The sequence below is a fragment of the Macaca nemestrina genome, chromosome 1 (assembly GCF_043159975.1).
Source record: "Macaca nemestrina isolate mMacNem1 chromosome 1, mMacNem.hap1, whole genome shotgun sequence".
NCBI classification, from domain to species: domain Eukaryota; kingdom Metazoa; phylum Chordata; class Mammalia; order Primates; family Cercopithecidae; genus Macaca; species Macaca nemestrina.
In genome coordinates, this window is record NC_092125.1 from 217503067 (window position 1) to 217522349 (window position 19283).

Below are 19283 nucleotides of genomic sequence, written 5' to 3' on the forward strand. Positions count from 1 at the left end.
AGAGAGACAAAGATATTTAAAACATTGGATGGAAGATTTAGAAGCTCCATGGAAAGCATAAACTTCCAATATTACAGAAATACAAATATTCTAAGAACAAGAAACATGAAGAAAAGTTCACCAAGGAACACCTGAATCAAATCCATCAAAACCAGTGCTCAAAAGGAAATCCTAAAAGTAATCAAAGGTGAAAGAACATGTTCCATACAGAGCACTGCCTAGAAGGATGGCATAAGATTTCTCATAGGAAACTACAAACAAGAAGTTTGCAATAAAGCACTTAGAAAAACTGTTGCCTTCAATTCTACACCTGGTCAAATGATCTTTCAAATATAAACATGAGATAAAATATTTTTGAACAGAAAACAAAACGATCTCAATTTGCAGATGGTGTGATCCTATGGATAGAAAATCCCAAATAATAATTGCAAAGGCAAACACACATACATGCTCACAGACACCACACACCCACAGAGTTAATAAGTGAATTTAGCAAACATTCAGCAAACAATCCATTGTGTTAGCAATGAACAATCCGAGAAGAAAATTGACACAATGATTTCATTTATATTAGCATCTATAAGAATAATACACCTGGGAATAAGTTTGTTCAAGAAGCTGCAGTAATTGTACACAGACAACTCCTGAACATTGCTCCAGGTCACGTGGTCCTGCACCCATGGGCAAAGTGATGGTCTGGGCTCAAAACGCAGCCCCGCCCGTCCACACCAACCCATGAAATTGGTAGGAAACCTGACAGCCAAGTGGCGGATTGGCTTTTTTTTCCCACTCTTCTTTTTCCTGGTGACCTTCCATCACCAGGAAGCCGGCTTCCTGGGAAGAAAAGCAAAGTAAGGGAGGAGATTCCCAAACAACCTCCCTCCTTGGGGTCCAGGCAGCGTAGGTCTAGGTCCCCCTAATAACGGAGGGCTCCTCTGAGTGAGCGATGTGAGCACACGAGCAGACCTGCTGGCAAAAGGGGACCAGCCTGGAATACCAGCACTTCGGGAGGCCGAGGCAGGAGGATCGCTTGGGCACAGGAATTTGAGACCAGCCTGGGCAACATAGAGACTTTTTTTGTAGAGACCCAGTCTCTACAAAAAAATTAAAAATAAAAAAAAAATTAGCTGGACTTGGTTGAGCCTGGGAGGTTGAGGCTGCAGTGAGCCATGATCGTGCCACTGCACTCCGGCCTGGGTGACGGAGGAAACCAAAATGAAAACCAAAAACAAGGACAGAAGATGCAGAGAAGATCCAGCACCATGCTAACCTCAGAGGAGGCGGCACGGGTTGGTGACCATCCCCTGGAGTTTTTTTCTTAAAGACCCTCATTCAGTCCAGGCACGGTGGATCACGCCTATAATCCCAGAGCTTTGGGAGGCCGAGGCTGGTTACCTGGCTTTGGGGTGATCGAATCCCTGCAGCACTGGGGGGCTGGAGCGTCCTCAAGGGCAGCCTCTCTTTCAGCCCATTAGCAGCTCATGTATTTTGCTCTTAGATGACTCAAGAGGCAGGAAATCAAATCGTCTCACTAAAGTCACTAAAAAACTGTCGTTAAACTAGTAAAGATGCTGTGCTTTCGATCAGAGGACAGTGCGTTTCTTCATTCACTGAACCCTGGCTGAGCCCTCCTGCTGTGGGAGGCTGCCCCTACAAGAAACGGAGCTCCTGCCCCCAGGTTCCCCTGAGTAGCTGAGGGGCGTGGACAGGAAACCAGGCCTGCAGAATGGAGGGTTCTGCTGAGAGCAGAGTCATCACCACAGCCCGTCCCCAGGGAGCCCCCCATGGAGGCTGCATAAGCAAACATGGCCCATGGCAGGCAGGATGTCCTCACACAGGCTTGAAGAAGGGGCTGGGGGCTGGGATGCCTGTGCCTTTAACAGGGCATGTAGCCCACCCCACACCTCACTCTCTTGGGTCTAGCTGCTGAGCTAACTTTCAGAATTCCAGAATCACAAACTCAACTTGGTTTGGAAACACTGCAGCGACTCAGTCACTGGTTCCATGAACTTGGGGTGGGGTCCGAGAATCTGCATTTCTCACAAGTCCCAGGTAACGCTGATGTTGAAGGCCCAGGGACCATGCTTTGAAGACTCCTGGCCTGGAGGCGAGGTCGAGGGCCAGGAGTCTAAGCAGGCCAGAGCCAGCCTGCTGCCTATTTTTGTAAATCAAGTTTTGTTGGAACACCTCCATGCCCGTTTGTTTACAAATCCTCTCAGGCTGCTTCTGAGCTCCAAGGCCAGGGCTGAGGAGCTGCAACAGAGACTGCTTGGCTGGCAAAGCCTAAATTATTTACTATCTGGTCCTTTACAGAAAGAGTCTGTGGGCACCTGCTCTACGCCATCGTCTCTCCCAGGTTCAGGGGACACCTGGCCACTCCTCCCTTCCACCTCACCCTCAGCTGCCACTGCTGCTTCCCAGACCCCTGAGAAAACACAAGCAACCAAAAGTCACCTTCCCCACACAGGGACACGATCTATGCTCAAAGGCGCCTTCCTTCCTGTGGCTACCCAGTGAACCGGCCCCACAGTGTCCGTGGCCACGTGGCCGCTCCCAGCCCCACAGCCACTCAAGGGCATCCCAAGCCCATTCCTCCTTCTTCAGGAGGCACTGCCAGCTGCACCCAATGAGTTATTATTTCTCTCATCTCCAAATAAAACAAAAAGCACAGTTGCTTTTTTTGTGTGAGACAGAGTCTCACTCTGTCACCTAGGCTGGAGTACAGTGGCTCAATCTCGGCTCACTGCAACCTCCGCCTCCTGGCTTCAAGTGATTCTCATGCCTCAGCCTCCTGAGTACCTGAGATTACAGAAGCGTACCATCACACCTGGCTAATTTTTGTATTTTTAGTAGAGACAGGGTTTCACCATGTTGGCCAGGCTGGTCTAGAACTCCTGACCTCAAGTGACCCGCCCGCGTCGGCCCCCCTAAATGCTGGGATTACAGGTGTGAGCCACCTCACTCAGCCTAAAAAGCACAATTTCTTTGACCCACTTTCTTCTCCCCTGTTTCTCACCTTCCATTCACAAGAAAATTCCTCAAATTTTTCCTTCACTTGTCTGCGATTCGTCTCCTTCTTCCGGCTCATAAACCGACTCCAATGAGCCTCTGCCCTCACCACTCCGTGGGAGCTGCACTTGCCAAGGTCGCGGTCACCTCTTTGTTGCTAGGTCCAGCGGTGCCCGTTTTATCAGGGCGACAGAGGCTCTGCCTGCGGTTTCCCCAGCTGCCAGGACTCCATGCCCCCTCCCATCCCTCCAGCCACTCCTTTTCCGTCTCCTGGGCTCTTCCTGCTCATCTCTGTCTTCCAGTGGCTGCCCTTGCTCAGGCCTTGAACCTCTTCTTTTCCCTCCCCACCACACCCCTCAGATTTCTGCCCATCTCCTGGCTCTGAACCCCGTCACTATGCTGCAGACCCCACCCCCTCTACCTCTCCTCTGAACCCCAGAGCTGTTTATTTCCTGCCTGTGGAGCTCCGCTACCAGGGTGGGGAACGTTTGCCTCAGATTCCCGGGTCAGACACTGAGCTTCCGACTGCCCTCACCCCAGCCCAGCTCTTCCCAGAGTGGCCCCCCACCCTCACAGGTGTCAGTCCCACTCCCAGGAGTCACCCAACTTCTCCCTTCCTCCACGTCCTGCCTCCCACATCCAGTCCATTACTGGGCCAGGGGCCCCATGCCTGTCCCTGTCTCCTCCCGGGCCCAGGCTCTTGTGCTGCTCCTCACAGCGTTCCCTGTGCCCACCTCGACCCCTGCCGGCAGACTCTACGTGGCCAGGGTGATCCTCGCAGAACATAAGTTCCATTATGTCATTGCTTTGCTCCAAACCTTCCTACGGCTTCCATTCCATTCAGAGCCAAAGTCCGATCTTAACAGTGGGTCCACAACCTTTCTAGCCACAGCCCCCGGCTGATCCCCTCACACACTGGCCCCTGCCACACTGTCTCCCTGGGGGTCTGTGAACCCAGCAAACACACTCACTCCCACCTCAAGGCTTCATGCACTCCCCTCCTCCTGCCCGAATTCAACTTCTGACCACCATGGTCTGCCTGAGCCCCCTTCCATGTTTGCCTCTTTATGCCGAGGTCACCTTCTTGTGGAGGTCTTCCCTGGACACCTCCCTTACATCGCAATCCCTGTCTCCCCCACGCTCCCTGTTCCCGCCCCTGGGCTGTTTCTCCCCAGCGCCTGTCACCTGCTCACATGCCTTCTCCTCCACCTACTCGTCTGGCTTGTGCTGTCTGCCCACCAAGATGCCGGCTCCGGGAAAGCAGGGAGATTTGTCTGCTGGTTCCCAGCTGTGCCTGGCACCTAGTAGACACGGAACAGGTATTTGTCGAGTGAATGAATGAGTGGGTGGATGCCTCTGCGACCCAGCCTGCTGAAGGCGGGAGGAGAGAGAGCACTGGAGAGGCAGCCGGGGCTGGTGGTCTGCTTTACTGCAGGTAGCACGGCCCAGGGCGCTGGGGATGGGGCTCGCATGTGGAACAGGGCAGCCTTCTCCCGAGGGTGCAATCCCCGCTGTGTCCAGTGGGGGTGCTCAGGGCAGCTACCGGTGCAGGGGCAAGCAGCACCGCTGGCCACTCAGGGAGGCGTCCCTGGGAGGCCACCTGTCCCACTCCCCACCCTTCTGGACTCCGAGAAGTGTTGACCTGAGGTCAAGCTGTGTCTGTGCTAGCCGCCAGCTCTCCAACCTGCAGCCACAGGCGGGAACTGTACACCGTTTGCTGACCACCTTACAAGGAACTGCGGGCCACCAACACAGCCTCTGTGTCTTTCCTCCCCAGGGGCTCAGCAGCACATCCCACCACCTTTGCCACCTCCCAGGGGAGGAGGGGTTGGTGAGGTTTCCCCACAGCCCCTGCTTTGCATTTCAGGATGCAAGACACACAGGCAGAGCCAACTGGCCCGGAGTCCACCTTCTCGAGCTGCAGATGCCACTGTCCAATCAGGAGCGACTGCATCTGCCAGGCAGCCAATCCCTGTGGAGCCGACATCCTTCGGGAGATAGTGTGAGTTCCAGGATGGGCGCAGTGGCTCCTTCAGTGCAGAGGGAAGCAGGCACGGCTAAGCTGGGTGGCCCCGGGGTCCCTGATACCTCCGGGACTGGGGAGAACAGGCTTCAGAAATCGTTTGCCAACCCACCGGACCCAAGAGGGGAGCCTAGCAGCTGAGGGGTTGCAGGGCCCAGGGTCCAAGCAGGGAGCCCACAGGCTAGGTCCCTCCCTTCAGCTCCACTTCCACTTGGTCTGCCAATGACCTGGAGCAAATCTTCCGGATTTAGATTTGGAGAAACGGAAGCATGGGGCATTTAGAAAGGCCTGCCCAACTTGTCACGGAGCAAAGAGAAGCGAGATGTGAAAATGCTTGGAGCCCAGGAAGGAATCCGGTCATTAAATCCTAGCTCTTCCCCTTGACGTGGTTGGCTGACAAGGACAGGGGACCCAGGAAGGTCGGGAGGCTCCCTCTATGGGCATTTACTTTCTTCCTACCAACTTACTACTTTGAAAACTTTCAAACCTCATAAAAATGGAAATAATTGGAATGGCAATAAATCCCCATATACTCTTCATCCCAATCACTCACCAATTGTTTCCCTCTTATCTCACTCGTATGCATTCCCGCTCCTCTCCTCCCTTTTTCCTCTCTCTCCATGCACACACGCACACACATGCCATGCATACGTGCACAGGCACACACCTACATACGCACAGGCACACACATGCACACACCACCACATGCACACACATGCACACGTACAGACACACATGCAGTGCACACACGCGCACACATAGGCACACATGCACATGCACACACAGGCACACACACATGCGCACACACCCACATGCACACACACACTTTTCCCTGAACTGTTTGAAAGTGCGTTGCAATCCCCTGAGCTCCACCCCTCAATACCTCAGCACTTACCTGAGAGTTATGTCTTAACCGCACCACCAGCATTGTACCTAAGATACTTAGCTCAGTATCACTGGATCCTCTATTCGGTGTTCCCAATCATTCCAAAATAACTCCTACAGCTTTACAAAAATCTGGGATCCATTCAAGGCTCTCAAATGGCATTGGTTATTTCTCTCTCCTCTGTCTCAATCTAGAAGCAACCCCTCATATTTTTCATTTTTGTGTTTTATGACGCTGACCTTTTTTGAAAAGTTCAGGTCATCTGTCCTGCAGACAGTCCCTCGGTTTGGATTTGTCTGACTGTAGCTTTGGGATTCAATTTAGCTGAACCTTTTTGGGGAGGTCTTGTCCTTCCCATGCATCCAGGCAGGGCCAAAGAAGCAACTTTGGCCATCAAGGGCAAGACCAGGTCTGGCCATTTGGTTAAGGTGGTGTCTGCCAGGGCACAGCTCTTTCTTTCTTTTCTTCTCTTTCCTTTTCCTTTTCCTTTTTTTTTTTTTTTTGAGAGTCTCACTCTGTCACCAGGCTGGACTGCAGTGGCATGATCTCAGCTCACTGCCACCTCTGCCTCCCGGGTTCAAATGATTCTCCTGCCTCAGCCTCCCAAGTAGCTGGCACTAAAGGTGTGTGCCACCATGCCCAGCTAATTCTTGTAATTTTAGTAGAGACGGGGTTTCACCATGTTGGCCAGGATGGTCTCGATCTCTTGACCTCGTGATCTGCCTGCCTCGGCCTCCCAAAGTGCTGGGATTACAGGCGTGAGCCACCGCGCACCCGGCTTCTGCTCTTTCTTTTCTTCATGATTAACCAGGAATCCCAGGGAGGGTTCTTGAAGGCTGTGTGAATACTCGGTTCCCCTATGACTCCCCAGTGCAGGTTTTTTCTCAACTGCAGTTTTTCTAGAAAGGCCAAATATGTTGCCAGTTTGGGTTCTGAATGCAGAGTTGGTGAGAGGTCAGGAAGCCGAGTTTCTTTAAACACAGGAAGGAATCCTGGGGGTCTTGAACTGTCATCAAAGCCACAGCCCCAAGAAGGCATCGCTGGTGAGACTCTTTCAGGGACTGATAGAAGGTCCACAGCGCCCCTTTATGGGACTCTGGCTCCTGGGGCAAGCCTGGGTCATGAGATTTAGGGCCGGCAGTTTCCTCCCCATGCTGCCCCAGGCCCCTCTCTCTTTCTTTCTTTCTTTTTTGAGACAGGGTCTTGCTTTGTTCCCCAGGCTGGAGCGCAGTGGCGTGATCCCTGCTAACTGCAGCCCTGATCCATGGGGCTCAAGAGATTCTTCGACCTCAGCCCCCAAAGGGCTGGATCACAGATGTGCACCACCGAGCCTGGCTAATTTTTTTTTCTTTTTATAGAGATGAGGCCTTACTCTGCAGCCCAGGCTGGTCTCAAACTCCTGGGCTGAAGCTATCCTCCTGCCTCAGTCTCCCAAAGGGTTGGGATTACAGGCTTGAGCCACTGAACTCGGCCAGGGCTGGCCATATTTTGGAAAAGGTGGACCCATACATGATTCTAGGCCAGGACACACAAGGAAGAGCTGCCCCAGACTAAATGGAGAAATGGAGCAAAACTCCCTGGGGCACAGCCAACCAAGGCGAGGGCCTCTCTTGGAGCCTCAGTTTCCTCATCTGCTGAATGGGGGGCCCAGGACCAAAATTTCTCTGCTGGAGCTAATGGTAAATGACTGTTATTTTGGGGGCAAATGTGCCCTGGGGGGTCTGAGTAGGAGCTTTGAGGACACTGTCTCTGATTCCTTCAACCTCAGCATCAAAGATGGAATCTGGACCCTGTCGGAGCTGCCTGCGCTGCTCGCATGAGCTGGGAAGAAGTCAGTGCACCCAGCTGAGAGCAGGAAATAAATGAATGGCTTAAGCCAAGAAACCGCTAGGGAAGGTCAGGACTGAGCCTAGGAGTCAACGACAGAGACACAAAAATAATAGAAGACACTTTCTGATTTGACCTGGTGTGGGGACAACCTGTTATGGCTACCCACATGTTCTGGTTGATGGAGCTGGCACCTCATTTGCATAGGGAGGGCATGAGGGTATGGGAGGTGGAGTTACTGACCCCCAATGCCTCACTTCTCCCAGCATCCATGTCCTTTGCTGTGTGACTTTGCTGCCTCTCCCAACACACACACACACACGAACACACACACACCCCTACACACACATACAAACATATCTACTCACATACATACACACACGTACACATACATACACACACATACCTACACACACATGCCTACACAGACACACATATACACACATGAACACACACACCCCTACACACATATACACACATACACAAACATACACACACACCTACACACATCCACACATATATGCACACATACACAAGCATACACAGCTATACATATACATACATGTACACACATACACGCAAACACACTTGCATACACACATACACACACACCTATACACATACATATATACACACATACCTATACGCACATACACACATACCTACACACACACACACACACACACACACACACCTAGACACGTACACACAGACATACATACACATACACAGATACCTTTATACGCACACACATATAGACACACATACATATACACACATACGTACACACATATACACACTCAAAAAGACACACATACAGACGCACATACACACACACAGGCACACACACGTCAGAGGGTGAACTCCTGGCCTTGCCCTCCTGTGCAGCCATGTGACTTGCTTTGGCCTCAGTCACAGGAGACTTGCCCCTGGGCCTCTGTCATCATCATGGGACACGTATGCCCCAGTCCACCCTGCTACATATGAAAGAGCCACCCCACCTAGACCAGGCAACCCCAGCTTCTCTGTGATGTGGAACCAGCTGCCCCATGAGTGTGTGATCAATAAATGCTCGCTGTAGCCGCCAACAGCATCATTATACAGAATTCGCCCTAGCGCTTAACCCCAGGGCTCCAGGGAGCAAGTTCTGCCTTGATTTAATCTCCGGGGTCGTATTTATCAACACTGAATTACAAGTCCAGTAGGTACCTGGAAACCTTCCAGTTCCTGCAAAAGGCATTAACTGTCTCTTTATTGTAGATTCTGGAGTACAAAACATTTGAGCTGGCCAGAACCTGCCTTCAGTGAGAAGTCTTGATCCAAAGTCAGTTCTTTGAGGCTGGAGAAGATCTCTCTTTAAGCTTAAATTTTGCCAGTGCCGACTGCACATGCTCCTATCTTCTTCGGGAGCTGGTTGATGACATTATTCCTTCCTCTTTGGGTGACCTGAGGTGATCATTCTGGGTCCTAGGAAGGAGGTCAGGCCCAGTCAGTGGTTCGGATCTGGGCTTTGGGTTTGGCGTTGGCGGGAATCCTAACTCTGCCGTGTGCTGGGCTATGGCCTAGGGCAATTCTCTCAGTCTTCCCTGTGTTAGTTTCTCCATCTGTCAAATGGGATGATGACGAGGGAGGACTCAGTGTGCTAACAGGTAGGGGTGTGCCACGGGGGCCGCAGGAGCTGAGAATAGCTTCTGCCCCACCCTGGTGTCACATGAGGCACAGGTGCAGGGCAGGCTCTGGCCCCAGGTCCAGGCGTGCCTCCTGGGGAGTCACTGACCACAGCTGCTTCCTGGACATCTGTGCCATCCGCATGACGGCAGGTGAAGCTGCTCTTGTGTGGTGCGCCCCGGGCAGCGGTCTTACCAGGAAAACCAGGGTTTGAGGGTCAGCCTTGCTACACCTGCTCTTCTGGCTGCTGGTCTCCTTGGCTGTCAGGAGGCTTCTCTGTCTTTTCCACTTTCCCAGAAAAGGCTCATCTTTTTCTTTTATTTTTGAGATGGAGTCTCTTCAGTCACCCAGGCTGGAGTGCAATGGTGTGATCTCGCTCACTGCAGCCTCTGACTCCTGGGTTCAAGCAATTCTCCTGCCTCAGCCTCCCAAGTAGCTGGGACTACAGGTGCACACTGCCACACCCAGCCAATTTTTTTTGTATTTTTAGTAGAGACGGGGTTTCACCATGTTGGCAAGGATAGTCTTGATCTCCTGACCTCGTGATCCGCTCGCCTTGACATCCCAAAATGAAGGCTCATCTTTTAGAGATGTGACTAGCCACGCCCAAGTGTGAACCCATGCCTCAGGGTGTCACGGCAGGACCTGTGGCGCTTAGGCTTTCTGTGGCTGCATCCAAGTTCTGAATCACCCTGGAAGCTCTAAGGTTCTAGAAGGCTGGTCTGCAGATCCCTGAGGTCTTAAGAATGATCACCTTGTATTCCTTATCTATTTGGCAGGCGACTAGGACTCACAGCTTTCAAAAGGCCAACCCTAATACGATGGGGACCGTGGATACCAGGAGGTGGGGTCCCTGGAGGCCATCCTGGACGTCAGTGGCGCAATACCAACAATGGACTCTCCCCCAGATTCACCTCTGTACCCATATCCCATAAGACTGCTGAGAGGTCAGATCCTCCCGGCAGGGAGCTTCATCTCTTTCCTTCACGGATGTGCTCCCGCGCCCAGAGCGGCCACCAGCACGTGGTAATGCCTAGTGAACATCGTGGAAGGAATGGAGAGAGTGGGGCTGTTCTGGGCTGGGTGTGACGTCCTGGGTGTCTTCCGGAAGGACTCGGGGCGAGGACTCCAGCACCTGCTTGTTGAGCTGATGTTATTTTGCATGTTGCTTCTGGAACCCTGGAGGTCCCCCCAGGGAGTCAGGGCTGCCGCCGGCTGCTCACTCAGTAGCTGGCTGGGCCTGTCCCCTGCAGAGGCAGCAGGAGCCCACGCACGCATGCGCGCACACACACACACACAAGCACACACACATACATACACTAATCTGTCCCCCAGGAGGCTTACGACCTCCTCCCTCCATGAACACACGCTGCACCCACATCCTGCCCAGGGGAAGTGGAGGAGGCAAGTGAGAGGGGATGCAAGAAGCCATCACCAGGGAGCCCCTTGCCCTCCCCTCCGGGACAGTGACCTCAGGGTTGTGCAAGGGGTTGCAGGGTGGGGAAGGGGTCTGAGAGGTCTTTATCGCCCACGACTGCCCTGTACTCAGCCCCAAGGATGAGGGGAAAGAGGGACTGGGGACCCACGCCGTCCATGTTCAAGGGAGGGGCCTTCGTGCCTTCCACTCAGAGATGGGAATCCCCAGGCCAGGGCTTCCTGAAGAGAGCAGACAAGATGGACAGGGCTCTCCCCAGGAGCTCCCAGCCCTGCCCCCAGCAGAGGAAAAGAGGTGGCCCCCCACAGGGCTCTCCATCTCTTGGCATCTCCCTCAACATCACCCCAGGGATGGAAGCAGAAGCCAGTGGAGAATGTGCAGCAGTCAGACATCTCTGCTGGGTGCCAGGCCCACTCTGCCCAGCAGCAGCAACAGGAAGCAATGAAGGGCAGGGCTGCATTGGGCAGAGTGTCTTTGGGGTCAGCTCACCCCAGGCTGAGGCCAATCCCTAGGGGGCACGCGGGGCTCAGGGGCTCAGGGACTCAGGCTGGCACAGTTAACACTGGACATTAGGGGGGCACCTAACCCTGCTCAGGGAGCGGGGGCTGCCCACCCATCAGACAGAAAACCGATCCTGGAAAACGTGATCCCTGTAGCACCCCGGGTACCTGCTCTTGAACGGGAACGACCAGAGACAAGGCCATTTTCAGAGCACTCCGGGGAACGCCAAGTCACACATTTGCTGCAAAGCAAGCGCCTTGGGACCACAGCACGCAATAGGAAGCTGGTGCAGCGTGTGCCAGAGCCAGGCACTGCTGCTGCAGGGCTGAGAAGCCTGGTGCGCCGGGACCAGGGCCCCGCGGGGTGCCGGTGCGTGGCCTTTGCTCTGAGGCAGGCCTAGCGTGTGACCCAGGAGAGAGATCCCGACACCCCCGACCTTCCTGGATGAGCAGCGGCCAGATAGGGAAGGCGCAGGGAGGACAGGGAGCAGGTGGCTGTGAGGAGACAGTCCGGGCCTGTCCCCAAGCGGCCCCTCCAGAGTAGGAGGCAGACCTTCCCTGTCGGCCCAGGAGCCCCTTTCTCAGGGCAGGGGGTTCTGGTGATGTTGAAGAGTTCCCCTCACTGCTGCCGGCTGTGTGCTGAGATCGGCTATGTGCCGGGATCCGCTGTGTGCCGGGATCGGCTGTGCGCCGGGATCGGCTGTGCGCCGGGATCCGCTGTGCGTCGGGATCGGCTGGGTGTCGGGATCCGCTGGGTGCCGGGATCCGCTGTGTGCAGAGGTGGGCTGCCCACCTTTTTACCTGAGCTCCTTCATCTGATCTTCCCTGCCGCCCTGGGAAGGGGTACTGCTGCCTCCCATGCCACAGGTGACAACACGGAGGGTCCGTGAGCCCTGCATTCAGGGCTGACTGACTCCAAAGTGCGCTCTGAGCTGTGCACTGCTGAGAAGCCCAGGGCAGGCTCTGCCACTCCATCACATCATCTGTCTGCCAGGACACAGAGGGGGAAACCGCCTTGAGGGGACAGGTGGCCCTGGGAAGGACAGGCCAGAGGTAAGAGCACCGTCTGTGGGGGTTTTTCTCCCTCTCTGTGGCCTCTCCCTGCTCTGCTATTCCTTCTTGGGGAGGCCCCTCCTCCCTTTCACGCCAGCTGCTGAGCCTGGGGCCAAGCTCTCTGGTGACTCACTCTGGAGACAGCCCACGCTCTTCGGGGTGCCAGGCAAAGGGAGGACTCGGGTGGAACATTCCATCTCCCGTGGTGCCAGCCACCTGCACTGTGTTGAGTCCCTGGTCCCAGGCCACCCCCGTGTGATTCCAGGAGGGAGGCTGGCACCCCCTCTCCTGGCGTGGGCACACAGCTCTGAAGCCTACACCAGGGGTGCTGCTGTGTGTTCCCGGCAGGATAAAGATAAAGACTGTGGTTAGGGGAGGTAGAAAGAAGAAAAAGAAGGGAAAATAAAATAGTTTGGGTGCTCAGTAAGAAAGCAGAGGTGTCGAGAGACAAACAGGAGGGAGAAAGGAGAAGGAGGAAGGCAAACAAATGGGAAAATGAAAAAGAAAGAGAGAGGCGCCGTGAGGGAGAGCTGGGGGACAGCCACGCATGTTGAGCCAGCTCTGGGCCTTGCCCCCAGCCCTGGCAGTGACATGCTTTTTACAGATGGGGAAGTCGAGGTCCAAGAATGTTAAATAACATCCAAGGTCGCTTGGTGAAATTAGTGGCAAAGCTGGAACCAGAACCTGGGTGTATCCAGCTCCAAATCGGGGTTCTTTCCTCACACATACCTTGACCTCCCACCCTGGAGCCCCCCATGGACCTCTGGCTCTGGACAGGTGACCTCTATTGCCTCCCAGAGCCAGAGAACAGCCATTATCCTCCTGGCCCTCAGCACGGAGAGGTTGCCCTGACTCTGTGGGTCTCCAAACACAGGCTGTATTCACGACTCTCACAGACCACAGCTGCGGATGCTGAACCTCACAAGCAGAGGTAAAAGCTGGAGGCTGCGGAAGTAACCTCACTGGCTGCTTTGCAGTTTTAGACACACTGAACCAGCCCTCAAACCTCAGCTTCATTCCTGGCTCTTAAAAACAAATTGTATTTTCAGATATTTGTCAACCCTTTTTTTTTTTTTTTTAAAGTTTCTTTGGACCAGGAAGGCAGGTGACTGGTAAATGCTGAGTGGCAAAGTTAAAGACACTTCATTTAAAAGACACTATTGACTAGGTGCAGTGGCTCACACCTGTAACTCAGCACTTTGGGAGGTCAAAGTGAGAGGATTGCTTGAGGCCAGGAGTTAGCGACCAGTCTGGGAAACATAGTGAGACGCAATCTCTAACATAAAATTTGAAAATTAGGCCGGGCGCGGTGGCTCAAGCCTGTAATCCCAGCACTTTGGGAGGCCGAGGCGGGCGGATCACGAGGTCAGGAGATCGAGACCACAGTGAAACCCCGTCTCTACTAAAAATACAAAAAATTAGCCGGGCGCGGTGGCGGGCGCCTGTAGTCCCAGCTACTCAGGAGGCTGAGGCAGGAGAATGGCGGGAACCCGGGAGGCGGAGCTTGCAGTGAGCCGAGATCACGCCACTGCACTCCAGCCTGGGCAACAGCGTGAGACTCCGTCTCAAAAAAAAAAAAAAAAAAAAAAAGAAAATTAGCCAGGCAGCTGGGCGTGGTGTCTCATGCCTGTAATCCCAGAACTTTGGGACACCGAGGCGGGTGGATCACCTGAGGTCAGGAGTTTGAGAGCAGCCTGACCAACATGGTGAAACGCTGTCTCTACTAAAAATACAAAAGTTAGCTGGGCATGGTGGTGGGCACCTTTAATCCCAACTACTCAAGAGGCTGAGGCAGGAGAATCACTTGAACCCAGGAGGCAGAGGTTGCAGTGAGCTTAGATTGTGTCATTGCACTCCAGCCTGTGCGACAAGAGTGAAACTTACCATTTAAAAAAAAAAATTAGGCACGGTGGTGTATGCCAGTGGTCCCAACTATTTAGGATTGCAGTTTGGGAGAATAAAAAGGTTCTGGAGATGGATGGTGGTGATGGTAGTACATATATTATGAATGTACTTAATACCACTGAACTATACAGTCAATACCACTGAACTGTACACTCAATACCACTGAACTGTACACACAATACCACTGAAATACACACTCAATACCACTGAACTGTCCACTCAATACCACTGAACTATACATTCAATACCACTGAACTGTACACTCAATACCACTGAGCTATACATTCAATACCACTGAACTGTACACACAATACCACTGAACTACACACTCAATACCACTGAACTGTACACTCAATACCACCGAACTATACTTTCAATACCACTGAACTGTACACTCAATACCACCGAACTATACATTCAATACCCCTGAACTGTACACTCAATACCACCGAACTACACACTCAATACCACTGAAGTGTACACTCAATACCACTGAACTGTACACTCAATACCACCGAACTACACACTCAATACCACTGAAGTGTACACTGAATACCACCGAACTACACACTCAATATCACTGAAGTGTACACTCAATACCACCGAACTACACACTCAATATCACTGAAATGTACACTCAATACCACCGAACTACACACTCAATACCACGGAGCTACACACTCAATACCACTGAACTGTATACTCAATGCCACTGAACCATACCCTCAATACCACTGAGCTACACACTCAATACTACTGAACTGTACACTCAATACCACTGAACCATACACTCAATACTACTGCACTTTGCCCTCATTACCACTGAACTCTATACTCAATACCACTGAACTATACATTTAATACCATTGAATTGTATACTTAATACCACTAAACTGTACACTTAAAATTGGGAAGATGGCACATTTTACATGTACTTTTACCACAGTAAAAAAAAAACTGGGAAAAAAGAAAAAGAAACTTCTGTATCATGGAGTCAACAGCAGCTCCACATTTGGGTGTATGTGTTTAAGCCAAATATTGAAGCTGGATCAATAAACATGACACATGGTGGCTCACACCTGTAATCTCAGCACTTTGGGAGCCCGTGGTGGGTGGATTGCTTGAGCCCAGGAATTTAAGACCAGCCTGGGCAACATGGAGAAACCCTGTCTCTACACAAAAGACAATAAAACAATTAGCTGGGCATGGTGGTGTGCACCTGTAGTCCAGGCTACTCGGGAGGCTGGGGCAGGAAGATGGCTTGAGCCTGGAAGGTCAAGGCTGCAGTGAGCTGTGATTGTGCCACTGTACTTCAGCTGGGTAACAGAACGAGACCCTGCCTCAAAAAATATATATGCAAATAAAAATTTTAGGCCGGGTGTGGTGGCCTTACAGGTTTACAGGTGTGATTACACACCTGTAATCCCAACACTTTGGGAGGCTGAGGCGGGCAGATCACCTGAGGTCAGGAATTCGAGACCAGCCTGGTCAACATGGTGAAACCCCATCTCTACACAAAAATTGGCCGGACGTGTTGCTGGGAGCCTGTAATCCCAGCTACTCAGGAGGCTGAGGCAAGAGAATCACTTGAACCCAGGAGGCAGAGGTTGCAGTGAGCCGAGATCGCACCATTGCACTCCAGCCCGGGTGACAGAGCGAGACTCCATCTCAAAAATAAATAAATAATAAAAAGAGAAATTTTTAAAATGTGGTAGATACAGTTGCTGGCTGGCCCAGCTATCACCCACGACCCCTGAATTTCCTGAATTTTCTTCCAGCTGGGGTGGCCTGTGGCGGTCTGTAACCCGAGTCCTGGAGGGTGGGGCTTCGGGACAGTACTGCTTGGAAAGGGAAGCAATCCTGGTGCGTTCTTGTCATGGAAGAAGCTGAGTATCCAGTTCTGCTTCTGTTTTCAGCAGGGGTGGTGCTAGGGGCATCTCAGGCCAGATCAGGGGAAGGAGATGGCAGTCTGAGAGGCTTAGGTGGGAGGCTGTACTGCAGCAGGTGATCCTAACCACAGAACGAGATCCCGAGCCAGCCCTGTCTGGGGACCACCAAAACTCTGCTCCAGCCTAATGGGGACCTCACAGTGGTTCTCCTTCTAGCTTCTAGTTATTTCTACAACATAAGGATCAACTACTGAATCAATCTGCTTTGATGCAACTTCATTCCTCTGGACCAGGACTGTGGGGAGGGGGCACATCCCCCAAGCGTTACCAAAGATAACTAGGTTCACACGTCGTGACACGTCCGAGCATGCAGAGACGGGACCCCAGGTGCAGGGCTGCGGGGGATGCAGGACCCCCTCCGCAAGACCCCCACATTGTAGGTCTCCCTGCCTCCACCTGTGGGAAACTCTAGGCAGATCGTCCCACTGGGGACAACTGAAATGAGAACATGGTCCTTTGCATGTTGATTGGAAACCACCTTCCTCATCACCTTCACCTGCTGGGCCTGCTCTGCCCACTGGAGATTGACAATGAAGTGAGTCCCTCTGTTTAGGACAATCCCTGGAGCATCTGAGGACACCCGCCATAGCTCATCCCATCTACAAGTGGGCCCTTTGTTCTTGAGAGCAATCCTTGCTTCTTTCCCTCCTTCCACACAAGGCTTCTGACTTAAGCCCATGAATGTAATTTTGGCCGACGCTGTGCAACACGTGCCGCACATGGGCTGTGACATCAGACCCTCGCCAAACCTTACAGGCCAGCCTTGGGGCAGTGCTCTACCATGGAAGATGCTCAGGTCGAGGTCACCAAGCTGGGCTTTGGAGAGCAGGAAGTCCGGTGCTCCAGTGCCTCACTCCAGAGGCTTAGTTAGCCATCATTGGGCACAGTTTCTTTCTGGAACATCAGCACCCTGCCACCCTCTTTGAATGGTGTTTCTGTTTGCCACATCCTTCCTAAAATGACAGAGGCACCCAGAACCTGAGCAGCATTGCACGCTGGCTGGCCAGCAGAGTGCAGCGCGACAGCTTCCCTCCTTGCTCTGGGACAGGGGTTGGCAAACTGGTGGACCAGCCTGTCACCTGTGTTTGTGCAGCCCTCGAGGTAAGAATCGTTTTTCCAGTTTTATTTAATTCATTTAATCTTTTTTGGAAAAAGGAACTTGCTCTGTTGCCCAGGGTGGAATGCAGTGGCATGATGACAGCTCACTGCAGTCTTGAATTTGTGGGCTCAAGTGGTCTGTCTGTCTCAGCCTCCCAAGTAGCTGGAACTTTATGTGTGTGCCGCCACCCCCGGCTAATTTTAAGATTTTTTTGTAGACACAGAGTCTTAGCTGGGTGTGGTGACACGTGCCTGTAATCCCAGCTACTCCGGAGGCTGAGGCAGGAGAATGGCCTGAGCCTGGGAGTTGGAGGTTGAAGTGAGATGAAATTGCACCACTGCACTCCAGCCTGGGTGGCAGAGTGAGGACCCTGTCTCAAAAAAAAAAAAAAAAAAAAAAAAAGAAAAAAGAAAAAAGAAAAGAAAAGAAAAGGAAAAAGAAATAGCACAGATGACGAAATCATGAGATGAAAAGCCAATGACTAATGTGTGGGAAATACCTGTCAAAGACGTAGAGAGACAGAGAGGGAACACCTGGGGCCAGAGAACGCTCCCTGATAGAAATCACAGGGCCTCGCTGCCTCATCTGCACAACTCCTTGAAGGCCTGTGGGCTTCACAGTGGAACCGCGGGGCAGAAAGTGAATTCCAGGTCATGCTGTAGTTCTTTTTCCCTTTAAAACTAAGTTTACACCCTTTGTGAAGTGTGTCAGAGCTCCTCCCATTACAGGAAGTTGATCAGGAGAAGCCAGGGAGAGAACAGAACCAGGCTGGACAGTGTGTTCCAGGCCAGTCCTGGCAAGAGGCTTTGATGGGGTCTAGACAGTGGACGTGCATCTGAAGATGTGTGTGCAGGTGCGTGCACACACATATGCACACATGCACACACATACGCACACATGTGCACACGTACACACACGGACACCGCCGGGCCCACTCTAACCGTTAGGGAGACTGCTTACGGTCTGATGCCTGCTCACGTTTCCAGCGAGCTGCTGGGGAAAAGCCGGACTCTGCACGAGTGGATGCCCCCCCCCCATGCGAGGCAGGCCTCCTGCTGCTCTGGAAATCAAATACTCCAAGGGATAGGTGCAGAGTAAGGCCCAGCACCCCTACAGAGGATGGGGTGGCCACGAGGACTTGGAGAGCTGCATAGTGGTGCTGCGTGACCCTGGCTCATGTCCCCAGATGAGGATGTCCAGTCAGGGCCCACTTCAAACAGAGGCTCAGAGTGTGACCCGTAGCTCCTGGGGGAGAGGGGTTGGACTGTGGGGTGCAGTGCACCCAGGAGCACTTTTGCTTTGCTCTTTCCGGCCTGGACGTGTCCAGTTTCCCTGCTTTACAGCTTTCCCTGCGGCTGCTCCCAGAGGAATGGCCGGGCTGCTCTGCGGCCTCACCGTGGGCCCAGGCCAGAGGCTTCGGACATCTCCCCACTCAGGCCCCAGGCCTGAGATTCCCACGGAAACAAGTCTCCCAGATGACCCCTCCCCATGTGGCACAGGGGGTCAAACTTGAGACCCCCGGGACCTGGGACAGAGCTCTGGGGCGGTGGTTCGGGGGCCTCACTCCCTCAGCCACTTCCCTGATTGCAGCTTTGTTTTCATCAACTGCTGCAGGTCTGTTGATACCAGGAGCATTTCTCAGCCCATGTTGGTGTCCTGAGTGATCCTATTTTTTGTGTGTGTGTGATGGAAACTTGCTTCATCTCTAGGCTGGAGTACAGTGGTGCAATATCAGCTCATTGCAACTTCCAACATGCCAGCTGGGTTCAAGCAATCCTCCTGCCTCAGCTTCCCAACTAGCTGGGATTACAGGCACACACCATCATGCCTGGGTAATTTTTGTATTTTCAGTAGAGACGGGGTTTCCCCGCCTTGGCCAGGCTGGTCTCGAACTCCTGACCTCAAGTGATCTACTCGCCTCGGCCTCTC

At 52.8% G+C, this 19283-nt stretch overlaps 1 long non-coding RNA gene across 1 annotated transcript; it reads left to right on the forward strand.

Moving 5' to 3' along the window:
• Window positions 1-3895: 3895 nt before the first annotated feature.
• On the forward strand, window positions 3896-6357 carry LOC139364245 (uncharacterized). The gene is made up of 3 exons (XR_011625745.1): window positions 3896-4328; window positions 4877-5011; window positions 5284-6357. It is a non-coding gene; the product is annotated as an uncharacterized lncRNA (long non-coding RNA).
• The last annotated feature ends 12926 nt before the right edge of the window (window positions 6358-19283 follow it).